At 38.4% G+C, this 22,543-nt stretch overlaps 1 protein-coding gene across 3 annotated transcripts in view; it reads right to left on the bottom strand.

Moving 5' to 3' along the window:
* Window positions 1-21,932, bottom strand: part of NANS (N-acetylneuraminic acid synthase) — a 101,647-nt gene extending 79,715 nt beyond the window's left edge. For 2 of the 3 annotated variants that reach the window (XM_067139160.2, XM_067139162.2), the window contains exon 1: window positions 21,794-21,932. The gene's annotated coding sequence lies outside the window, so the exon portion shown is untranslated. The other variant, XM_067139161.2, reaches the window with a different exon arrangement.
* Between the last annotated feature and the right edge of the window lie 611 nt (window positions 21,933-22,543).

Raw genomic sequence — 22,543 nt, 5'->3', positions numbered from 1 at the left:
ACGAGCCAAAACATGTCTGAACTTGTTTACTCCGTCTAATGACGGAATATATGATGTATTGAATAGGAGGATACTTTCATTTTTCGCCATTGTTAAGTGAAAACCGTCAATACGGAATGATTCTAATATCTTATAATTGGTTAGTAATTCGATCACTTCAACTTTAGGTGACGCTACATTTAATTTGCATTCACTTAAAATCAGCAGCTGAACCTCGTCACACTAGGCAACGCCGGTGAAATCGTGTAGACTGCCCATCTTCTTTATGATTTCCATGGCAGCATTATTGAAACAAGATATAGTAAGTGTAATGTTCCCCACATTTGGTGACCCCGACGTGATTAATATAGTGTGACACAGTTTTCTGCAAGAAGTCAGTGCTATTTACACGCTAGTTACCGCCGTCGCTATGGAGCAATTACAACAGCAGCTACAGCAATTACAAGAGCAAAATCGTCTCCTACACCAGCAAACGCCGCAATCACCACCCTCAGAGGTTAGTACTGTAGTCAATCGTGTTGGAGTTACCTGTTTTCTGGCCAGACAAGCCGGCTCTATGGTTTACTCAGGCAGAAGCGCAGTTCAATGTATCCGGTATCTTTCTTTCTCTCTCTCTCTCTCTCTCTCTCTCAAAAGCAACAAATAAGTAGAACTGTCAGCTATACTCAATCCAAAGGGAGCGTATACTGTCAATCGAAGGGTTACTTTATTTTTATTCATACCAACACTCTACTCTAAGACTATTTGAATGCAAGTTCATGCTACACCACCTCCATGTCAAGAGCATGTGCTCAGCTGAAGGGTACAATCTCTTATGAAGTGGAATATTTGCTCAGAAAAGTTGAGTATATAATAAATACTCATGTTTATTCATACCGCCCATTTTGTATTACAGTGACCAATGGAATTATTCATAATGTTGTAAATTTCATTTATTTCATCCTGTTATGATTATTATACTTCTTCCTTAAAATGTAAATATACTAATATTTAATGTAGTAAATAACATTTATGTCTGTCTCTTTGTATTCATTTATTTCTATTTTATTCTATATTATTAACCCTTACCCCTCAAATTAAAGTTCTCTGTGTTATCCCTACTACTCGTATTACCGGGTGAGTTGGCCGTGCAGTCAGGGGCGCGCGGCTGTGAGCTGGGTACCGGGAGATGGGTACCTTAATTAAGGCCACGGCCACTTCCTTCCAACTCCTAGGCCTTTCCTATCCCATCATCGCCAAAAAGACCTACCCGTGTCGGTGCGACGTAAAGCCACTAGCAAAACTACTCATATTTTAAATGTGGATTTCTATCTTCCATGACCTGTATTCATCTTTCACGATTTTGGAGATAGCACTTGCTCTTAAATGATGTATTTAGGCTATAAATGTTTACAGCAAGCTATACTGGAGCAAATAAATCAATATGTGTAATTTAAGACATGTTATTTTAATTTGTAATTATTACTACTACCGTTATCGCATACCGACTGGTTTCGTTAGTAGTTTCACTGAACAAATCATTGATAAAAAACAATTGAAAAACTCTAATTCAGTGTCTGCTTTCATACCTCACAGTGGTTTGTAGGCTGAAACTGCTGTAAATGGCTATTTCTTGAAATCACGATCTGTTAATTTATAATTGCACCAGACATCAGCATCAACTACGTGTTGGGTTACGTTACACAAGCCAACCATCGCCAGTTCACTTGTAGGCGCCGTCAAATGCTATTGGATATATTCATTAGGGTTCAAGGAATGAGTAGAGGTGCAAAAATACTGGGTTTTTGTATTATTACCTAACCATCCAGGATAAGAAATTAAAGGTATGGAAACTGAAGGATAAAGAGAAGGCCACAGAATATCAAGAAAAAATCCAGCAGCGAATACCAAAAACAGACACTGAAACAGTTGCAGAAGAATGAAAAATTTCAAGGAATGCTTGGTCAAGACAACAGAGGAGACGTGTAGAAGAACAAATGGCAAAAGGAAATGGAAAGAGACACCATGGTGGAATGATAAAAGAAGAGACACAGTCCTTAAAGAGAACAATGCCTACAGAAAATATTTCAAAAGTCGAACAGATAAGGACGAAGAACTCTATAAGTTGGCAAAAAAAGAATCTAAGCAGGTTGTCAGAGCAGAAAGAGAAAAATGGTTGAATGAATGGAGTGATAAACTAAATGAAGATGTAGATGGCAACAGAAAAATGTTGTATGGAATGATGAAGAATAGGAGGGGGTCAAAGAACAGACTAATTATCTGACTACTGATAGTGGGTATCTCATTACAGATGACAGAGAGATCAAAGAAAAATTGAAGAATTATTTTGATAAGCTGTTAAATGTGAATGATATCACAAACATTCCATTAGATAGATTAGTTAATAATGGAAGGATGGAAGACACAATAACAGATCTGACATGGAATGATACAAGAATATGCACAGAAATACATCAAAACAGGAAAATCTCCTGGCATTGATGAAGTGTCTGGTGAAATGATCAGGTCTTTAGACTTTTTTCACAAGATATGGAAGGATGGGCAGATACCAGCAGACTGGAAAAAAGGTATCATCATTCCACTCTTTAAGAAAGGTGACAGGAAGAAATGTTCCAATTACAGAGGAATTACATTAACTTCCCAAGTGGGAAAGCTGTATGAAAAGATTTTAGAAAGGAAAAGACTGAGGTCGATAGCTGCAGTCGCTTAAGTGCGGCCAGTATCCAGTAATCGGGAGATTGTGGGTTCGAGCCCCACTGTCGGCAGCCCTGAAGATGGTTTTCCGTGGTTTCCCATTTTCACACCAGGTAAATGCCGGGGCTGTACCTTAATTAAGGCCACGGCCGCTTCCTTCCAAATCCTAGGCCTTTCCTATCCTATTGTTGCCATAAGACATATCTGTGTTGGTGCGACGTAAAGAAAAAAAAAAAAAAAAACATTGATAGAATTAAAGTTATCAGAGGAACAATACGGATTCCGGAAAGGGAGATCAACAGTTGATCTAATATTTGGACTTTGTCAGCTAATGGGGAAGTATTATGAACATAATTAGGTCCTTTGGCTGGCTTTCCTGGATATCAAAAAGGCCTTTGATGTTGTAAGCAGGGACAAAGTCTGGGAAGTGCTGAGAAACAGTAGAATCAATAATGACATAATAAAACAAATTGAGAATTTATATGAAGACATCAGTATTCATGTCAAAACACCATTAGGAATGATGGAACACTTTAGAATAACTACGGGCCTTAGACAAGGTGGAGTTCTGTCACCTCTTCTCTTCATTACTGTGATGAATGAGATTCAACAAGTATGCCAAAATGTTGGTGAAAACAAAATAAAAGTCACGCTATCTGCTGATGACATCTGTATATAGGGAGATTCCAAGGAGGAACTTCAGTATCAGATAATTTTTTTAAAAAAATTTTATTTTTTTTGCTAGTTGCTTTACGTCGCACCGACTCAGATAGGTCTTATGGCGACGATGGGACAGGAAATGGCTAGGAGTGGGAAGGAATCGGCCGTGGCCTTAATTAAGGTACAGCCCCAGCATTTGCCTGGTGTGAAAATGAGAAACCACGGAAAACCATCTTCAGGGCTGCCGATAGTGGGGTTCGAACCTACTATCTCCCGAATACTGGACACTGGCCGCAATTAAGCGACTGCAGCTATCGAGCTCGGTATATCAGATCAATGCATGGACAGTAACAGCTAAAGGTTACGGCCTAAGATTCAGTCAGGAAAAAAGTGAAGTATTAGTTATGCAGAGAAATGGTCAACCTGAAGGTTACATTGAAATAGAGGGTAAACAACCTAAGATGTCCAACATATTCAAATATCTAGGAAGCATGATATCAGCAACAGGCTTTATTGAAGAGGAACTTATCAGCAGGATTCAAGCTGGAGAAACATTCTATAGAGTTGTCTTTTTTTTTTTCTTTTCAAAATGGCGCCCGGTAATGACGACGTAGTGTTTTATTCTCCGAGTAAATTAACCGTAAAATGTGACGAAAAGTGCGGAAAATGTCGAAAATTAGTGAAAAATGGAATGTTGTGTGATTCATGTGATCGATGGTGGCATTATAAGTGCGGAAATTGCCCTAGAGACGTAAAAACTAATGAAAATGTTGACTGGATTTGTGAGCAGTGTGTTCGGAATGTTGTTGTTGGGGACGGCGTTGACGAAGCACCGAAAACAGTCGATGAGGAATATAAAAGTGCATTAGAAGTTATAAACATTCTAAAAAAGGACAATGAGACTCTTAAAGTTGAAAATCAAGAATTAAAAGAAAGACTGCGATCGCTAGAATTTGGGACTGTCCATTCTTCGAGTGATATACCGGTACAAGTAACAAACTCGAGCACGTGGTGTCAAGTAGTTCGTGGATGGCCGGCTAAGAAGAAATCTACAACTGAATTTCCGGAAATAAACATTAGAAATAGGTTTTCTGCCCTGAATAATTTAATCCTGGAAGAAAGTGATCGCGCGCGTGAAACCAAATCATCGCGATCCGTTGCCGTGCCGAGTTTAAAATTTAGGCCTAGAATTCAGATTCAAGACCCAGTTAGGTCTAAATCAGCGAAGGTAGCTGTGTTTGGTGATAGCCAAGGAAGGGGAATTGCGGGAGTGATTAACGACGAGAATATAGCAGCAACCGGAGAAATATATCCAGGAGCTTCTATCAGCAGTGTTGTGGAAAACGTAGAAGCAGCAACTAGGAACTTCGGGAGCGGCGATGCAGTGCTTATCATCGGTGGGACGAACGACGTAGCTCGCGACGACGCCAAGAATGTAAGATCACAACTTAAACATACACTAGGGAAGCTGACCCACACTAACGTTTTTGTAGTGAACGTGCCCCACAGGCATGATTTGAGTAGAGACTCGTGTGTGAACATTGAAGTGGACAAGGTCAATACAGATATTGTTAAAATTTGTAAACATTTTCGGAATACTCAGGTTATTGAATGCAGCAGTTTTGAGAGATACTGTTATACAAAACATGGCCTCCACCTAAACAATTCAGGTAAACGAAAGATAGCAAATATTGTTCTAGATTTTATTAATCTTAAGATATGTACTGTAAAACAGGCAACTCCCTTGAGTTATAATACTGACCAGGAAAACTAGTAGAAAGAGCCAGCTGTACTTCAAGCTGGCTCAGTCAACTAGAAAAAGAAACTCAAGATAGTAAGGAATTTCAAGTTACCCAATTGCAACAGTCAAGTTTTAGGGAGGAAGGGGGTCTGAGATTGCTCTTGGTAAACTGTCAAAGTGTAGTAAATAAACAATTAAAATTCGGTACATTGATGGAATCTTATGAGACTGATGTGGTGATAGGAGTGGAATCGTGGTTGAAAGAAGGGGTGGGTAATAGAGAAGTATTTCCAGAAGGGTACACAGTCTATCGTAGAGACCGAGGAGATAAAAAGGGAGGGGGGGGGGTGTTTATTCTGGTGAAAGAAACTTACTGTTCACATGAGTGGTTTACCGATGAAAGGGATGAAATATTAGGGATAAAATTAGTTTGTGATAATATGAAGGAGGTGGGAATTATAGGAACATACAGGCCTGTAAGAGAGGAAAGAGACATGGAAATCTTTGAAAAAATAATAGATTATACTCATAAAAACAATAATAATGATATGGTAATAATTGGGGGAGATCTAAATTTGCCTGAAGTTGAATGGAAAGGAGCTGCAAGTGAAGCCCATGAACAGAAACTGGCAAATAAGTTAATTTGGGAGGGAGGATTTACACAAGTAGTACAAGAACTGACTCGTCTCAATAACTTACTAGATGTATTCTTGGTTAAACCATGGGAAATTGTTGATAAAACTGAGGTAATTGAAGGAATAGGAGACCATAAGGCTGTAATAATGGATGTAGGACTTGTACCAAAAAGGCTTAATAAGAGGGTTACACAAGACAAGAAATTGTACAGAAAAACTAAAGTTGATGAATTTGGGACTTACCTTAAATCACAATTCAGTTTTTGGATAAGTGAAGGGAGTAACGTGGATACACTTTGGGCTAAATTTAAAGGAATTATTTGGGAAGGAGAGAAGAGATTTGTACCTGTTAAGAAGGGTAAAATGACCTCAGACCCTGTTTATTATACAAGGGAAATAAGAAAATTAAAAAGAAAATGTAGAATAGTAAACAGGAAAATCAAAGAGGGTAGGGAGAGTAGAGAAACTAGAAAACAGCTAATGAGGGAAATGAATAGAGTGAAAAAGGAAGCAAAAGAGAATTATATGAATGGCATACTTCAAGAGGGTAATGACCACAAAGGGAAATGGAAAAAGCTGTATTCATATATCAGGAATCAAAAAGGAAAAGGAGTCCAAATTCCTACAATGGTGGGAGAAGGGGGTGAACACTATTTAACAGATACTGAGAAAGCAAACCTATTTAGTAGGGAATTTAGAGATTCAGTAGATGATTGTCAAGAGTTGGAAACCGAAACAGAAGATAGAGAGGGAGAGAGACAGAGGGAAACAAGAAGCTTCTCATTCACAAACGAAGATATTTTCAGAGAAATCCAACTGCTTCAGCAAGGAAAAGCTGCAGGAAGTGATCAAATTACTGGGGAGGTATTAAAGACAATGGGGTGGTACATAGTGCCTTATTTAAAATTTCTCTTTGACTATGTCATAAATAATAGTGTAATACCAAAGGAATGGAAGGAATCTATAATAATACCAATTTATAAAGGAAAGGGTGATAAAAGGAAACCAGAGAACTACAGACCAATCAGCCTGACCAGTATAGTTTGTAAAATTCTGGAGAGTTTAATATCGAAGTACATCACAGGGATATGTGATGATAAAAATTGGTTCATGAGGAGCCAGTATGGATTTAGAAAGAAATTTTCTTGTGAGGCACAACTGGTGGGATTTCAGCAGGACATATCAGATCAGTTGGATTCAGGAGGTCAGTTAGATTGCATAGCCATAGATCTTTCCAAAGCCTTTGATAGAGTGGAACATGGAATATTATTAAAGAAATTGGAGGGAATAGGATTGGACGTAAGGGTTACACGTTGGATAAAAGCATTTCTAAATTCAAGGGTTCAGAAAGTCAAAGTAGGAAATAATGTATCTCAGGAAGAGAAAGTTTGGAAGGGAATTGCACAGGGTAGTATAATCGGTCCGTTACTTTTCTTAATATACGCAAATGATTTAGGGAACAATATAACATCAAAAATAAGATTCTATGCAGATGACATAATTGTTTATAGAGAAATAAACAACATTGAGGATTGTTCAGAATTACAAAGGGACCTTGAAAGTATCCAACAATGGGTTGAAGAAAATAATATGAAGGTTAATGGAGGCAAATCAACTGTTACAACTTTTACAAACAGGAGCTTTAAAACTGAATTTGAATATACTTTGGATGAGGTAGTTATCCCAAAAGATGGCAAGTGCAAATACTTAGGTGTGAGATTTGAAAGCAATTTGCACTGGAAGGGTCATATTGATGACATTGTTGGGAAAGCATACAGATCATTACATATCATAATGAGGCTACTTAAAGGATGCAATAAAGAATTAAAAGAAAAAAGTTACTTGAGTATGGTTCGTCCATTATTGGAATATGCAAACAGTGTTTGGGATCCTCACCAAGAATACCTAATAAAAGAAATAGATAGTGTGCAGAGGAAAGCAGCAAGATTTGTAACAGGGGATTTCAGGAGAAAGAGTAGTGTATCAGAAATGTTAAAGGAACTTGGGTGGGAAACTTTAAGTAAGAGAAGGGAGAAAACTAGCCTTACAGGATTATATAGAGCCTATACAGGAGAAGAAGCATGGGGAGATATCCGTGAGAGGCTTCGGTTGGAAAATAATTATATCGGCAGGACTGACCACAAATATAAAATTAGAAGGAATTTTAGCAGAAGCGATTGGGGTAAATTTTCATTCATTGGGAAGGGTGTGAAGGAGTGGAACAGTTTACCAGGGGTAGTGTTTGATCCTTTTCCAAAATCTGTACAGATATTCAAGAAGAGAATAAACAGCAACAGAGAAAATAAATGAAGTGTTAGAGGGCATTCGACCGGTGCAGGTTATTGTAAATTAAAAAAAATGTGTGTGAATAAATTAATTCCATCCCCTGGTCTAAGGAGTTTGGACAGCCAAAGTAGGGGACTGCCTGTAGGGGTGAAGTACAGTGGGGACTTCGAGGGCCCTGGGACCGCTACGGTAGCTGTGAAGGCCCTTCAGGAACTCTGAAAAGTGGTGGCAAAAGGGGCTCTGGTTAAGACGCAGCAGGTCGTTATGCTACTTAGGATCCAGAACGGGTAAAAAAAAAAAAAAAGTAAATAAATAAATGCAATGTAAATATTAATGTTATACCAGTTTTATAGTATCATTTGAAGCAATTCCACATACTGTATATCAGTTGACTATATTTGTAAGTAGTACAGGAGATATTATAATTAGAATTTTGTAAACAATATAAATTTATTAAGGATGAGCTGTGTGTTTAATAGAAAACATTGTTAGCGTAAATTGTATAATATTGTATTATAGGAAAAATTTTCTTCTCTTGTTAATGTAATATTTAGTGCTTGACAATAATGTATTTTAGTGTACCATTTGCCACCGAGGTAGACACCTCATTTGCAAATAAAGAGATTTTGATTTGATTTTGAGACCTAATATGGAACACAAAAGTACCATTGAAATGCAAGCGAGCAATTTATCTCTTATTACATGCCAATTCTGACATATGGGAGTGAGACCTGGACCATGACGAAAAAGGATGAAGCAAGGATTCAGGCAGCTGAAAAGAGATTCATCCGAGCGATGGTTGGCAAAACAAGACAAGATAAAATTTGTAATGAGAACATCAGGGATATGGCTCAGGTTGGCAAAATGCAGGATAACATAACTCTGCGTAGACTCAAATCGTATGGTCACATGCGAAGGATGGATCCTGATCGTATACCCAGAAAAATGTATGATCTGCAGTTAAAATATTCAAGGCCAAGAGGGCATCCAAGAATGCGATATACAGACGTGGTGAAAAACGACATTCAGCAACGAGGAGGGGACTGGGACAATATTGAAGGAGAAAAGTACAAAGACAGAAGTTGGTGGAGGGGCTTCATTTGCTGACCCATCGTATAGATGGAACGACGTGGGATATGAATGTACCTGACATATACAGCATTGAACAGTACACTGTGTATGCAGAGAAGAGCACATGATGACCATGTTTGTTTACTATCGTTCGAGCCTTTGCATGCGTGAGTGGACTGGACAGCTGATGGCTACACTGCCATCTAGATAATAGATTTTTGACCGACTGTCAAATAGTATCTGGATTTTACAAAGTTCCACACTCAACCAAAAGATGGCAGTACAGTATAGCATCGTGTATTTCGTTGGTTAAAAGACGGCAGACGAGCAGTGGGTGATACAATGTCATGTCGGGTGAGGCCCGACTGTGACCGGAAAGGGAATATCGTAATGTTAGGCCTCCCCGACAGACGAGTGGTAAGGGTTAATATTATTTTTGTTAAGACAATATGCCTTCTTTAAAATGTAAATATCTCACACAAAATGCAGTTTTTCTAATACCTGCACCAGTGAGACAAGGGAAGTATCTTTTATTAAGGTACATAATGTTTGTATTCATATGTAGAACTAGCAGTTACCCGCGGCTTCGCTCGCGTAGATTTCGTAATTTGAACAAAGTAATCATTCCTTGGCATTTACTAAGACATTATCTGAAAATTCCTAAAGTATAAAATCTCGTCCAGAAATTGAGTTTCATTTACCCCGGAAATTCTTTGTAAACCATGTTTGTGGTATTACCTTTTGGGGATAAGACGACCATGCAACATAGAACTGTACATGTGAGAAACAGTCTTCTCTCAAATCGAAAAAATAAATACATGTTTCTTTACTTTTAAAGGAGATTCCAAATACCTATTCCAACATCTGTAACATCTTCAGTTTTTGAGATATACATAAGTATCTTGAATAGTCCTTCCCCCACCCCCATTTAAGTGTACTTTCCGAAAGAAAAAAAAAAATTTCTTTATTTTTAAAGGAGATTCCAAATACCAATTTACACGTCTGTAACATCTTCAGTTTTAAAGATATAAGTATCCTCATAAAAAATAATTTCACTATTTTTCACTTCTTTTCACCCCCCATTAAGTGAATCCTCTGAAAACAGAAAGGTATAGGCTACATGTTCCTGTATTTTTAAAGGACTTACCAAATACCAAGTTTCTTGTCTCTAACACGTTAAGTTTTTGATATATAATGTAGATATACCGGAACTCTTTTAAAAAATTCACCTGCTTTTCCAATTCCTTTCAGTCCCTTAACTGGATTTTCCGAAAACAAAAAATACGTGTTTCATTATTTTCAAAGGAGATTCCAAATAACGGTTTTTATGTCTTTACGTCAGCAACACCTTCCATTTCTGAGATAAATTTATACTCATAAAAATAATTCAACTTCTTCTTCTTCTTCTTCACTTCTTACCACCCCTCTCCCGCGTTAAGTGGACTTACAAGTGATAAATAGGTGGCCAAATTAATAAAATAACTTATTGTTATTATTTCAATTAAGTGGACTTTCCAAAAACAAAAAATACGTGTCTCTTTGTTTTGAAAAGAAATTCAAAATACCAACTTTCACGTCTGTAACAGCTTCAGTTTTTAAAATAAAGTATCCTCATAAACATATTTCAACTCCTTATTCACTTATTTTCAATCCCAAACACCTTATGTCGATTTTCCAAAAACAAAAACAAATGTGTGTTTCTTTACTTTTAAAGCAGATTCCAAATAATAATTTTCACATCTATAACATCTTCAGTTTTTGAGATATAAGTATCCTCATAAAAAAAATTCAAATCCTTTTTCACCCTAGCCCGTTAAGTTGTTTCCACCACCCCTCCTCCAAAAAATGCGCGTTTCTTTATTTTTAAAGGAGATTCCAAATACAAATTATCACGTATGTAACATCTTTAGTTTTTGAGATATGAGTATTCTCATACAAAGAATTCAACTAATTTTTCAATTAATTCACCCCCCTTAAGTGCATTTTCCAAAGACAAAAGATTATGTGTTTCTTTACTTTGAAAGAAAATTCCAAATACAAATTTTTATGTCTGTAACATCTTCAGTTTTTGAGATATAAGTATTCTAATGGAAAGAATTCAACTCCTTTTCCACCCCCCACCCCCCCGTTAAGTTGGTGTCGCACCACCCAAAAAATGCATGCTCCTTTATTTTTCAAGGAGATTTCAAATACCAATTTCTACGTCTGTAACCTTCAGTTTTGAGATTATCTCCAGAAAAAGAATTCAATTTTTTTCACTTCCTTTCACAGTCCCCACTTATGTGAATTTTCCAAAAGTAAACAGTACCCATTTCTTTAAAAGAGCTTCCAAATATGAATTATCACGACTGTAACATCTTCAGTTTTTGAGATATATGTAGCTTCGTAAAAGGAATTCATCTCCGCTTTCATCCCCCCTACCAAGTTGATTCCCCCCTCCAAAATGAGTATTTCTTTATTTTTAAAGAAGATTCCAAATACCAGTTTTCATGTTTGTAACATCTTTAGACCTTTTTTGGTATATAGGCAATTTGTTTTCAGAAACTCCATTTAAGGGGACCTAAAAAGGGGGTCAATTTTTAAAATTAGCATATCTACAGTATATCTCAAAAACGTAACATGTTGCAGACGTGAAAATTGGTATGTGTATATATATATATATATATATATACATACAAATAATTCAATGAATTTTTCAATTCTTTAACCCCCCCCTCCCGTTAAGGGTTTTTCCGAAAACAAAACTATATGTGTTTCCTTACTTTTGAAGGAGATTCCAAATACCAATTTTCATGTCTGCAACATGTTACGTTTTTGAGATATAGTGTAGATATGCTCATTTTAAAAATTCACCCCCTTTTTAGGTCCCCTTAAATGGAGTTTCTGAAAACAAATCACCTATGTTTCTTTACTTTTACAGGAGATTCCACATACCAGTTTTCAAATCTGTAATATGTTACGTGTCTGAGATAATTTACAAGATATAGTCTTTTTTAAAATTCACCCCGTTTGTCACTCCTGTTCACCCCCTATTCATCGGATTATTCAAAAACACAAAAATACATGTTTATTTTCAAAGGAGATTCCAAATACCAATTTTCATGTCTGTAACATCTTCAGTTTTTGAGATATCTCCTCATAAGAGGTGTTCAACCCCTTTTCCCTCATTTTTCACCCCCCTTAATGGGATTTTCCAAGAACAAAAAAATACATGTTTATTTTTAAAGGAGATTCCAAATACCAATTTTTACATCTGTAAACTTTAAAATTTTTGAGATACAGATATCCTCATTTTAAAAATTCACCCCCCTTTTCATCCCCTTAGTGCTGGAATATGCAAAATTCCTCCATTAGTGAGTACCTACACCCTAATATAAATGTATACCCGAAATGTCATTTCTTTATGTCCAGTAGTTTTGGCTCGGGAATGATGAATCATAAATGCTTACAATATAGTAACTATTTCAATCCACCTATTCAATACAAATTGGTCTTATGTTGCTAGTTCATAATATTACAACATGAATTTGCAGGGACATGTTTCGCTTTATTTACAAGCATCTTCAGCCTACACAATTGTCTCAAGGTTAAGACCTGTCGTATTTGGATTGTTTTTACAAAATATTTAGCTTGAGTATATGTCCATGTTTGGTAATAATATAGGAAATATATACACATTAAAGGTATAACAATATGAATTACAATGTTGGATAGAAGTAACCCTTAAATTCTAAAACACATTGATGTCCAAAACATAGTCTCTACAATTTAAAATTATTTTTTGTTTGAAAATTGTTTTCACATTTACAATGTTGAATTGGAGTAACCCTTAATTCTAAAATTCATTGACATCCAAAACATAGTAACTACAATTTAAAAATTTTGGCTAAAACTGTTTGCACAAAGCTGTGGTAGATTTAAACAACCGTAATATGGCTTTAAATTTGAGTCATGAATAAAAACTGAAAGTTAAAATATATAGGAGTCATTTTTTCTAAAACCGTTGAAATCTGGAACACAGTAACTTCCGATGTTGAGAATTTAGATAATAATTGCGATCTCCACTGTAATTATTTAAAAACAACTATGATTTGATTCCATGTGTCGGTAATATTCTAAATTTGTATATATTTCCTATATTATTACCAAACATGGACATATACTCAAGCTAAATATTTTGTAAAAACAATCCAAATACGACAGGTCTTAACCGTGAGACAATTGTGTAGGCTGAAGATGCTTGTAAATAAAGCGAAACATGTCCCTGCAAATTCATGTTGTAATATTATGAACTAGCAACATAAAACCAATTTGTATTGAATAGGTGGATTGAAATAGTTACTATATTGTAAGCATTTATAGCAAATTTCAATACGGGCCTAATCATGAGATTAGTTACGTGTAAAATGATGAATCAGTCAGTCAGTCAGGACATGTTATTTTATATACACTGACTGACAGAGCAAATGCAACACCAAGAAGGAGTGGTTCGAAAGGGATGAAAGTTGGGGAAAAAACAGAGACGGCACGGACGAATAATTGATGTTTATTTCAAACCGATATGCAGGTTACACAATGCGCACGGCATCGACTCAGTAGGATGTAGGACCACCGCGAGCGGCGATGCACGCAGAAACACGTCGAGGTACAGAGTCAATAAGAGTGCGATTGGTGTCCTGAGGGATGGTTCTCCATTCTCTGTCAACCATTTGCCACAGTTGGTCATCCGTACGAGGCTGGGGCAGAGTTTGCAAACGGCGTCCAATGAGATCCCACACGTGTTCGATTGGTGAGAGATCCGGAGAGTACGCTGGCCACGGAAGCATCTGTACACCTGGTAAAGCCTGTTGGGAGATGCGAGCAGTGTGTGGGCGGGCATTATCCTGCTGAAACAGAGCATTGGGCAGCCCCTGAAGGTACGGGAGTGCCACCGGCCGCAGCACATGCTGCACGTAGCGGTGGGCATTTAACGTGCCTTGAATACGCACTAGAGGTGACGTGGAATCATACGCAATAGCGCCCCAAACCATGATGCCGCGTTGTCTAGCGGTAGGGCGCTCCACAGTTACGGCCGGATTTGACCTTTCTCCACGCCGATGCCACACGCGTCTGCGGTGACTATCACTGACAGAACAGAAGCGTGACTCATCGGAGAACACGACGTTCCGCCATTCCCTCATCCAAGTCGCTCTAGCCCGGCACCATGCCAGGCGTGCACGTCTATGCTGTGGAGTCAATGGTAGTCTTCTGAGCGGACGCCGCGAGTGCAGGCCTCCTTCAACCAATCGACGGGAAATTGTTCTGGTCGATGTTGGAACAGCCAGGGTGTCTTGCACATGCTGAAGAATGGCAGTTGACGTGGCGTGCGGGGCTGCCACCGCTTGGCGGCGGATGCGCCGATCCTCGCGTGCTGACGTCACGCGGGCTGCGCCTGGACCCCTCGCACGTGCCACATGTCCCTGCGCCAACCATCTTCGCCACAGACGCTGCACCATGGACACATCCCTATGGGTATCGGCTGCGATTTGACGAAGTGACCAACCTGCCCTTCTCAGCCCGATCACCATACCCCTCGTAAAGTCGTCTGTCTGCTGGAAATGCCTCCGTTGACGGCGGCCTGGCATTCTTAGCTATACACGTGTCCTGTGGCACACGACAACACGTTCTACAATGACTGTCGGCTGAGAAATCACGGTACGAAGTGGGCCATTCGCCAACGCCGTGTCCCATTTATCATTCGCTACGTGCACAGCACAGCGGCGCATTTCACATCATGAGCATACCTCAGTGACGTCAGTCTACCCTGCAATTGGCATAAAGTTCTGACCACTCCTTCTTGGTGTTGCATTTGCTCTGTCAGTCAGTGTATATACTTATAGATGTATAAAAGTTAAATACTAACCACCATATATCTCTGAAACCCCTTAAAGTAGAAAGTTAAAATTTCACATAACGTTTGCCCTTACATCTTAGGTAAAAATGAAATGGCGTATGTCTTTTAGTGCTGGGAGTGTCCAAGGACATGTTCGGCTCGCCAGGTGCAGGTCTTTTGATTTGACGCCCGTAGGCGGCCTGTGCATCGTAATGAGGATGAAATGATGATTAAGACGACACATACACCAGCCCCCATACCAGCAAAATTAACCAATGATGGTTAAAATTCCTGACCCTGCCAGGAATTGAACCCGGGACTCCTGTGACCAAAGGCAAGCATGCTAACCATTTAGCCATGGAGCTGGACACATCTTAGGTGATCACTAAGAAAGGGTTTGAATAAATTTCATACCCTAGCAAAGAAAAATGCAGGTTAAAACAAAAAAAATCATTCCTCCAAAACTGTTTGCCATACAAGTTGAAATTTCCTGCAATGATTGCTCTTCGATGTCCTCATTCACAACTATTTCCCCTAACTCCTTACATGGAGCATACGGCTGCAACAAAGGAATGCCATCATGCCGTATCATGGACCAGGTCTTCAATTTCACTCAAGCTCTTTCCATGCTATTGTATTTCTGCTCCTACTGTCCACCTCACAATTTTCCTGGGTCTACAGCATCTCCTCTTCCCCCGAGGAAACCAGTAGAGTGCCTCCTTTGCAATGTGCTTATCCAGGTGCCTCAGTGTACGTGACCCATCAATCAACATTTTAACCTTCATATTTCCTATTCAATACCCCATTGGTTGATCTTTTCCCAGAGCGTAGTATTGAAGATGACATTTGGCCATCATACTCCCACAAGAAAGCCTAACGAATATGAGGACGTGAACGGCCAATGGTACTGAATGCGTTCAAAGACCCAACTATCGCCTACCCCACATGCGCAGTATTGGCTCCTAATGGCAAGAGGGGTGGAACTGTAGGTATCCAAAAATGAACAGAGCGTGAGGCTATGAGACGCATTTAAACGGCACAGTTGACATGTACCACAAAACAGTGCTATACTGCTATGCTCAGCGACAGTGTTAAAAGCCCCTGGGCTATGGATGTGCAGTAGCCTTCCCACGTCACAACCAATTAGCGCCAGTCACGCTTTGCCGTTTGTAGTGGTAAGAACCTCAGTGTAATTCAGTTGTTGGATAAGTGAAGGGAGTAATGGGGATACACTTTGGGCTAAATTTAAAGGAATTTTTTTTTTTTTGCTAGGGGCTTTACGTCGCACCGACACAGATAGGTCTTATGGCGACGATGGGATAGGAAAGGACAAGGAGTTGGAAGGAAGCGGCCGTGGCCTTAATTAAGGTACAGCCCCAGCATTTGCCTGGTGTGAAAATGGGAAACCATGGAAAACCATTTTCAGGGCTGCCGATAGTGGGATTCGAACCTACTATCTCCCGGATGCAATTTAAAGGAATCATTTGGGAAGGAGAGAAGAGATTTGTACCTATTAAGAAGGGTAAAATGACCAGACCCTGTTTATTATATAAGGGAAATAAGAAAATTAAAAAGAAAATGTAGAATAGCAAACAGGAAAATCAAAGAGGGTAGGGAGAGTAGAGAAACTAGAAAACAACTAATGAGGGAACCGAATAGAGTGAAAAAGGAAGCAAAAGAGAATTATATGAATGGCATACTTCAAGAGGGTAATGACCACAAAGGGAAATGGAAAAAGCTGTAGGCCTATTCATATACCAGGAATCAAAAAGGAAAAGGAATCCAAATTCATTCAATGGTGGGAGACGGGGGTGAACACTATTTAACAGATACTGAAAAAGCAAACCTATTTAGTAGGGAATTCAGAGATTCAGTAGATGCTTGTCAGGAGTTGGAAACCGAAACAGAAGATAGAGAGGGAGAGACACAGAGGGAAACAAGAAGCTTCTCATTCACAAATGAAGATATTTTCAGAGAAATCCAACTGCTTCAGCAAGGAAAAGCAGCAGGAAGTGATCAAATTACTGGGGAGGTATTAAAGACAATGGGCCAATCAGCCTGACCAGTATAGTTCGTAAAATACTGGAGAGTTTACAAAGTACAGTACATCAGAGGGATATGTGATGATAAAAATTGGTTCATGAGGAGCCAGTATGAATTTAGAAAGAAATTTTCTTGTGAGGCACAACTGGTGAGATTTCAGCGGGACATATCGGATCAATTGGTTTCAGGAGGTCAGTTAGATTGCATAGCCATAGATCTTTCCAAAGCCTTTGATAGAGTAGAACATGGAATATTATTAATAATAATGTTATTTGCTTTACGTCCCACTGACTACTTTTTAAGGTCTTCGGAGAGGCCGAGGTGCCGGAATTTAGTCCCGCAGGAGTTCTTTTACGTGCCAGTAAATCTATCGACACGGGGCTGGCGTATTTGAGCACCTTCAAATACCACCGGTCTGAGCCAGGATCGAACCTGCCAAGTTGGGTTTAGAAGGCCAGCGCCTTAACCGTCTGAGCCACTCAGCCCGGCGGAATATTATTAAAGAAATTGGAGGGAACAGGATTGGACGTAAGGGTTATACGTTGGATAAAGACATTTCTAAATTCAAGGGTTCAGAAAGTCAAAGTAGGAAATAATGTATCGCAGGAAGAGAAAGTTTGGAAGGGAATTGCACAGGGTAGTATAATCGGTATGTTACTTTTCTTAATATACGCAAATGATTTAGGGAACAATATAACATCAAAAATAAGTTTGTATGCAGATGATATAATTGTTTATAGGGAAATAAATAACATTGAGGATTGTTCAGAATTACAAAGGGACCTTGAAAGTATCCAACAATGGGTTGAAGAAAATAATATGAAGGTTAATGGAGGCAAATCAAACTGTTACAACTTTTACAAACAGGAGCTTTAAAACTGAATTTGAATATACTTTGGATGAGGTAGTTATCCCAAAAGATGGCAAGTGTAAATAATTAGGTGTGAGATTTGAAAGTAATTTGCACTGGAAGGGTCATGTTGATGACATTTTTGGGAAAGCATACAGATCGTTACATGTCATAATGAGGCTTCTTAAAGGATGCAATAAAGAATTAAAAGAAAAAAGTTATTTAGGTATGGTTCGTCCATTATTGGAATATGCAAACAGTGTTTGGGATCCTCACCAAGAATACCTAATAAAAGAAATAGATAGTGTGCAGAGGAAAACAGCAAGGTTTGTAACAGGGATTTCAGGAGAAACAGTAGTGTATCAGATATGTTAAAGGAACTTGGGTGGGAAACTTTAAGTAAGAGAAGGGAGAAACTAGACTTATAGGATTATATAGGGCCTATACAAGAGAAGAAGCATGGGGAGATATCCGTGAGAGGCTTCAGTTGGAAAATAATTATATCGGCAGGACAGACCATAAATATAAAATTATAAGGAATTTTAGCAGATGCGATTGGGGTACATTTTCATTTATTGGGAAGGGTGTGAAGGAGTGGAACAGTTTACCAGGGGTAGTGTTTGATCCTTTTCCAAAATCTGTACAGATATTCAAGAAGAGAATAAACAGCAACAGAGAAAATAAATGAAGTGTTAGAGGGCATTCGACCAGTGCAGGTTATTGTTATTGGTGATTGAATTTCTCAGACTGGAAAGGAATCTGTGTATTTGCCACCACAAAGTGCCATAAGAAAATAAATATAATTCTTCGGGAGAGCCATAGTTTCGTATTTCACTGCATAGCGCCGGAGGAAAATAGTAATTGAAGCCCTTCGGAAAACTCTGGTGAGTTTGGCGCCGCGTAGCACCGTAGGAAAATAAAAGTAATTCGGGTGACAAATTAAATAGTATTTTCATTCTGTTTTCGTTCTTCATTAGTCCGCGCTCATGTTTGAACGAGGGATTAGCTAGAGTAGTACCATGTAAATGTGTGTTACAATTTAGGAAGTACATATAATGCGTCCAATTTAAAGTGATTATACATCAGGCGATAGATTATCTGTTTTTCCGTGCTCGTGCTTGAAGGAATGTTGCGGTGATTAGCCAGCACTGTCACATGTAAATAGATGGGTGTTACTGTTTTATAAATGTATACATTTATGTGGATAATTTCAGGCGTATTTTTACAATGTTCAACTGTAGTGAGTGTGGTTTATTATACAGGCATAGACAAAGTTTAAATAGACACATTAATAGTACACACAAGGAAATTAACTCAAGTGGCCCTAATGCTACTAGTGCCGGTAATTTTACATGCAGTGGGTGTTCACATACATATTCTAAAAAGTCAGATATATTGTTACATTTCTGCAAGATTCATGACATTTAATTCTTTTGAAGAGTTTAAGGAATGGAAAAGAAATTATGAAGCAAAAAACCTTGTGAAATATGTTTTAATGTTTGGTTCTGAGGACATTGCAAAAAGTAGGACAGTATACTACAATTATCATCGTTCAGGACACTTTAAATCAAAGGGGTCAGGTGCCCATCATTTAAAGAGCCAAGGCACCAAAAAGACTGATGGTTTCTTTAGTTGAAGAGGGAAGGTGTGAGGCTGTGTTTTCACCTACTCATGTGGGGCATCAAAATGATTTAGAGCATTTATTTTTAACTCAGGATGAAAAGAGTTCTTTGGCAGCTAAAATAGCATTAAAAATTCCTTTTGATGTCATATTAGATGATATTTGAAGCAGTCTGAAAACCCCAGAAGAACTGCAAAGAATTCATCTCCTCACAAGAAAAGACTTGCATAACATTGAGAAGTCTTATAATTTGAGCTCAGAAGCTGTGAAGCATTCTAATGATGCAGTGAGTGTTGATGCCTGGGTGAATGTTTCTGAAGAGTATCCTTTCTTGGCTAAAAATGACTTTGTGTTAGCATTAATGAATGATGCACAAGCTTCTATGCTGGAGAAATATGGAGGGGATGCTGTATGCATTGATGCATTGATGGACTCAATGCGTATGATTTTGAATTGATAACTCTTATAATTATTGATGATATGCATCAGGGTTTCCCATGTTCATTTTTATTTACAAACAGAACTGATAAAGAAGACTTAATGATTCTATTTAAAAAAAAAAAAGACCAGGGCAATTTGTCTCCAAAGATTTTTATGTCAGATATGGCAGAATCATTTTTTAATGCTTGGATTGAAGTTATGCGGGAACCAAATCAAAGGCTCCTGGCACATTGACCGGGCATGGCATAAGAACCTTGGCAAAATCAAATCTAGAGACAAACAAGCTGAAGTGTACAAAATTACTAGATCACTTATGCAAGAGCGAGATGTAAATACATGCAGTATTATTTTTGAGCCAGCTGTTCAGAAATTAATTGATGACCCTGACATCCATGATTTTGATAAATATTTTTTAGAAAATTATGTTCCCACAGCCAGTCAGTGGGCATATACCTATCGGATGCACTGTGGTTTGAACACAAATATGCACATTGAGAACCTGCACAAGTGCATAAAACATATATACTTGCAAGGAAACAAAATAAAGCACCTGGACAAATCCATTTGTGCAATAATGAGATTCCTCAAAGATAAGATGTTTGACAGGGTCATCACTATGCATAAAGGTAAAGTGACAAGTAAGCTGAGGGACCTTAGGCAAGACGAGTAAGCTGAGGGACCTTAGGCAAAGACACAAAACTTGTCTGACATTAAGAAAAGATATAGTTATACAGGAAAGCAACATATGGACTAGGGCCTATTCCATCAACATCCAGTTCTGATATATACACAGTTGTCCCCCTGAAACAAAACTGTGAGTGCCAGTTAGTATGTAATGACTGCAAGTCATGCATTCACAGCTACTCTTGCACATGCATCGATTCTGCCATATGATTCAACACGTGCAAACACATTCATCTTGTATGCCAGATTATTTCAAAGGTAGAGGTCCAGCCTAAAGAATGCCAAGAATACCTTCAAATATGTTCTGAAAAAGAGTTACAAGTTGTTGAAAAAGAAGTATTATTGAAACAAATCTCTACCGATGCCTTTCAAAGCACCAGTAATACAGAACCCAATAATCAACACAGGTGGTTAGATATCAAGAAACAAAAATTATTACCTCAGTTAAATGAAATCAATGAATTGGTGCAAAATTTTACAACCATTCAAGAAGCAGATGCTTTAGAGAAGTTACTGTTACCAATTAAGTCTACATTAGCAGCAGTTCAAAGTTTTAACATGCCATATAATCAAACAGACTCATCTCAGAAAAGAAAAATTGAACCTCAACGGGGACTCATCTCAACCATGAAGAAAAGATCAACAAAAAGTAGTACAGTGACCAAACCATCTCCAGCGGAGCAACAAGCTATTACCTTGGATTTAATCAGTTCTGTTGACAATGAGGGACATTCTGCATGGAACCAATAAATGCCTTATGAACAATACCTACTGTTTCTGAATGCTCATGTTTAGATCAATTCATTAACCATCCTATATCTAAGTTAAGATTGACTGAGACACACACCTCAGTAAAAAGTATTTTATAGATTAAGAAACTGGTACCACACTTAACCAATATTTTGTAGTAGAGTAGCATTAGGGTTGCTTGTTGTTTGAAGGGGCCTAACATCGAAGGTCATCGGCCCGTAGCATTAGGGCATCTAGTAAGCTTAGTAATGCATATTTGACAGTTATACGAACTTAATTTTCGGACAATGACAAGTGTTTGATTGCCTACAGTGTGTGCGCGTTTGTGATGTGCTTCGACATGTGACAAAATGACAAGTCGCCGTTCTTCCATACGCTAGTCGTCAATGGTGAGTAATATATTTTTATTATAATTTCTTCTTGTTTTGTTGACAAAAGTCCTTACTTGGTAACTTCACTGTAGTTTCATTCGGTACATGCCTTTACGTAGTTATTTTATAGGCCTAGTATTATATTTAGTAACGAAGACCGAGTCGCACTCCGTATCAGTATCAGCTGTTTGTGTTTGCGTTGTACAAGCATGTCTCTCAGCTGCTCCCCAAGGTCAGTATAGGCGTTGCCTACGAGATACACAAGGCCGGGAAATACAGCACACTAAACTTGTCCTCGAAATACTTCCGACAAGCGCCGCTAGAGTTCTCTTTACTATTCTGTCTCGCCCGCTCATTACAACACGTTCGAATATGAAAAACTAAAAAAAAATCATTAAAACTAGTAATTTCAGAAGGCAGCAAACAGATATGAGATCAAAGATAGACCAAGAGCAATTGTTTGACTTATTTTCTACAACATATTTATTACAATATGCTTAAACGAAATAAGTAATTCACGAAAGAAGCAGAGAAATCTGATAACGAGTTTGTCACTTCTTACCGATTCCTTTAATTGTGTCTCACAGTATCCGATAAGCGGATCGAGATTGCGGTCATAATTTTTTTTTTTTGCTAGGTGCTTTACGTCGCACCGACACAGATAGGTCTTATGGCGACGATGTGATAGGAAAGGACTAAGGAGTTGGAAGGAAGCGGCCGTGGCCTTAATTAAGGTACAGCCCCAGCATTTGCCTGGTATGAAAATGGGAAACCACGGAAAAACATTTTCAGGGCTGCCGATAGTGGGATTCGAACCTACTATC

The sequence above is a fragment of the Anabrus simplex genome, chromosome 2, assembly GCF_040414725.1.
Source record: "Anabrus simplex isolate iqAnaSimp1 chromosome 2, ASM4041472v1, whole genome shotgun sequence".
Taxonomy (NCBI): Eukaryota; Metazoa; Arthropoda; class Insecta; order Orthoptera; family Tettigoniidae; genus Anabrus; species Anabrus simplex.
This window is presented reverse-complemented; position numbering and strand designations above follow the sequence as displayed.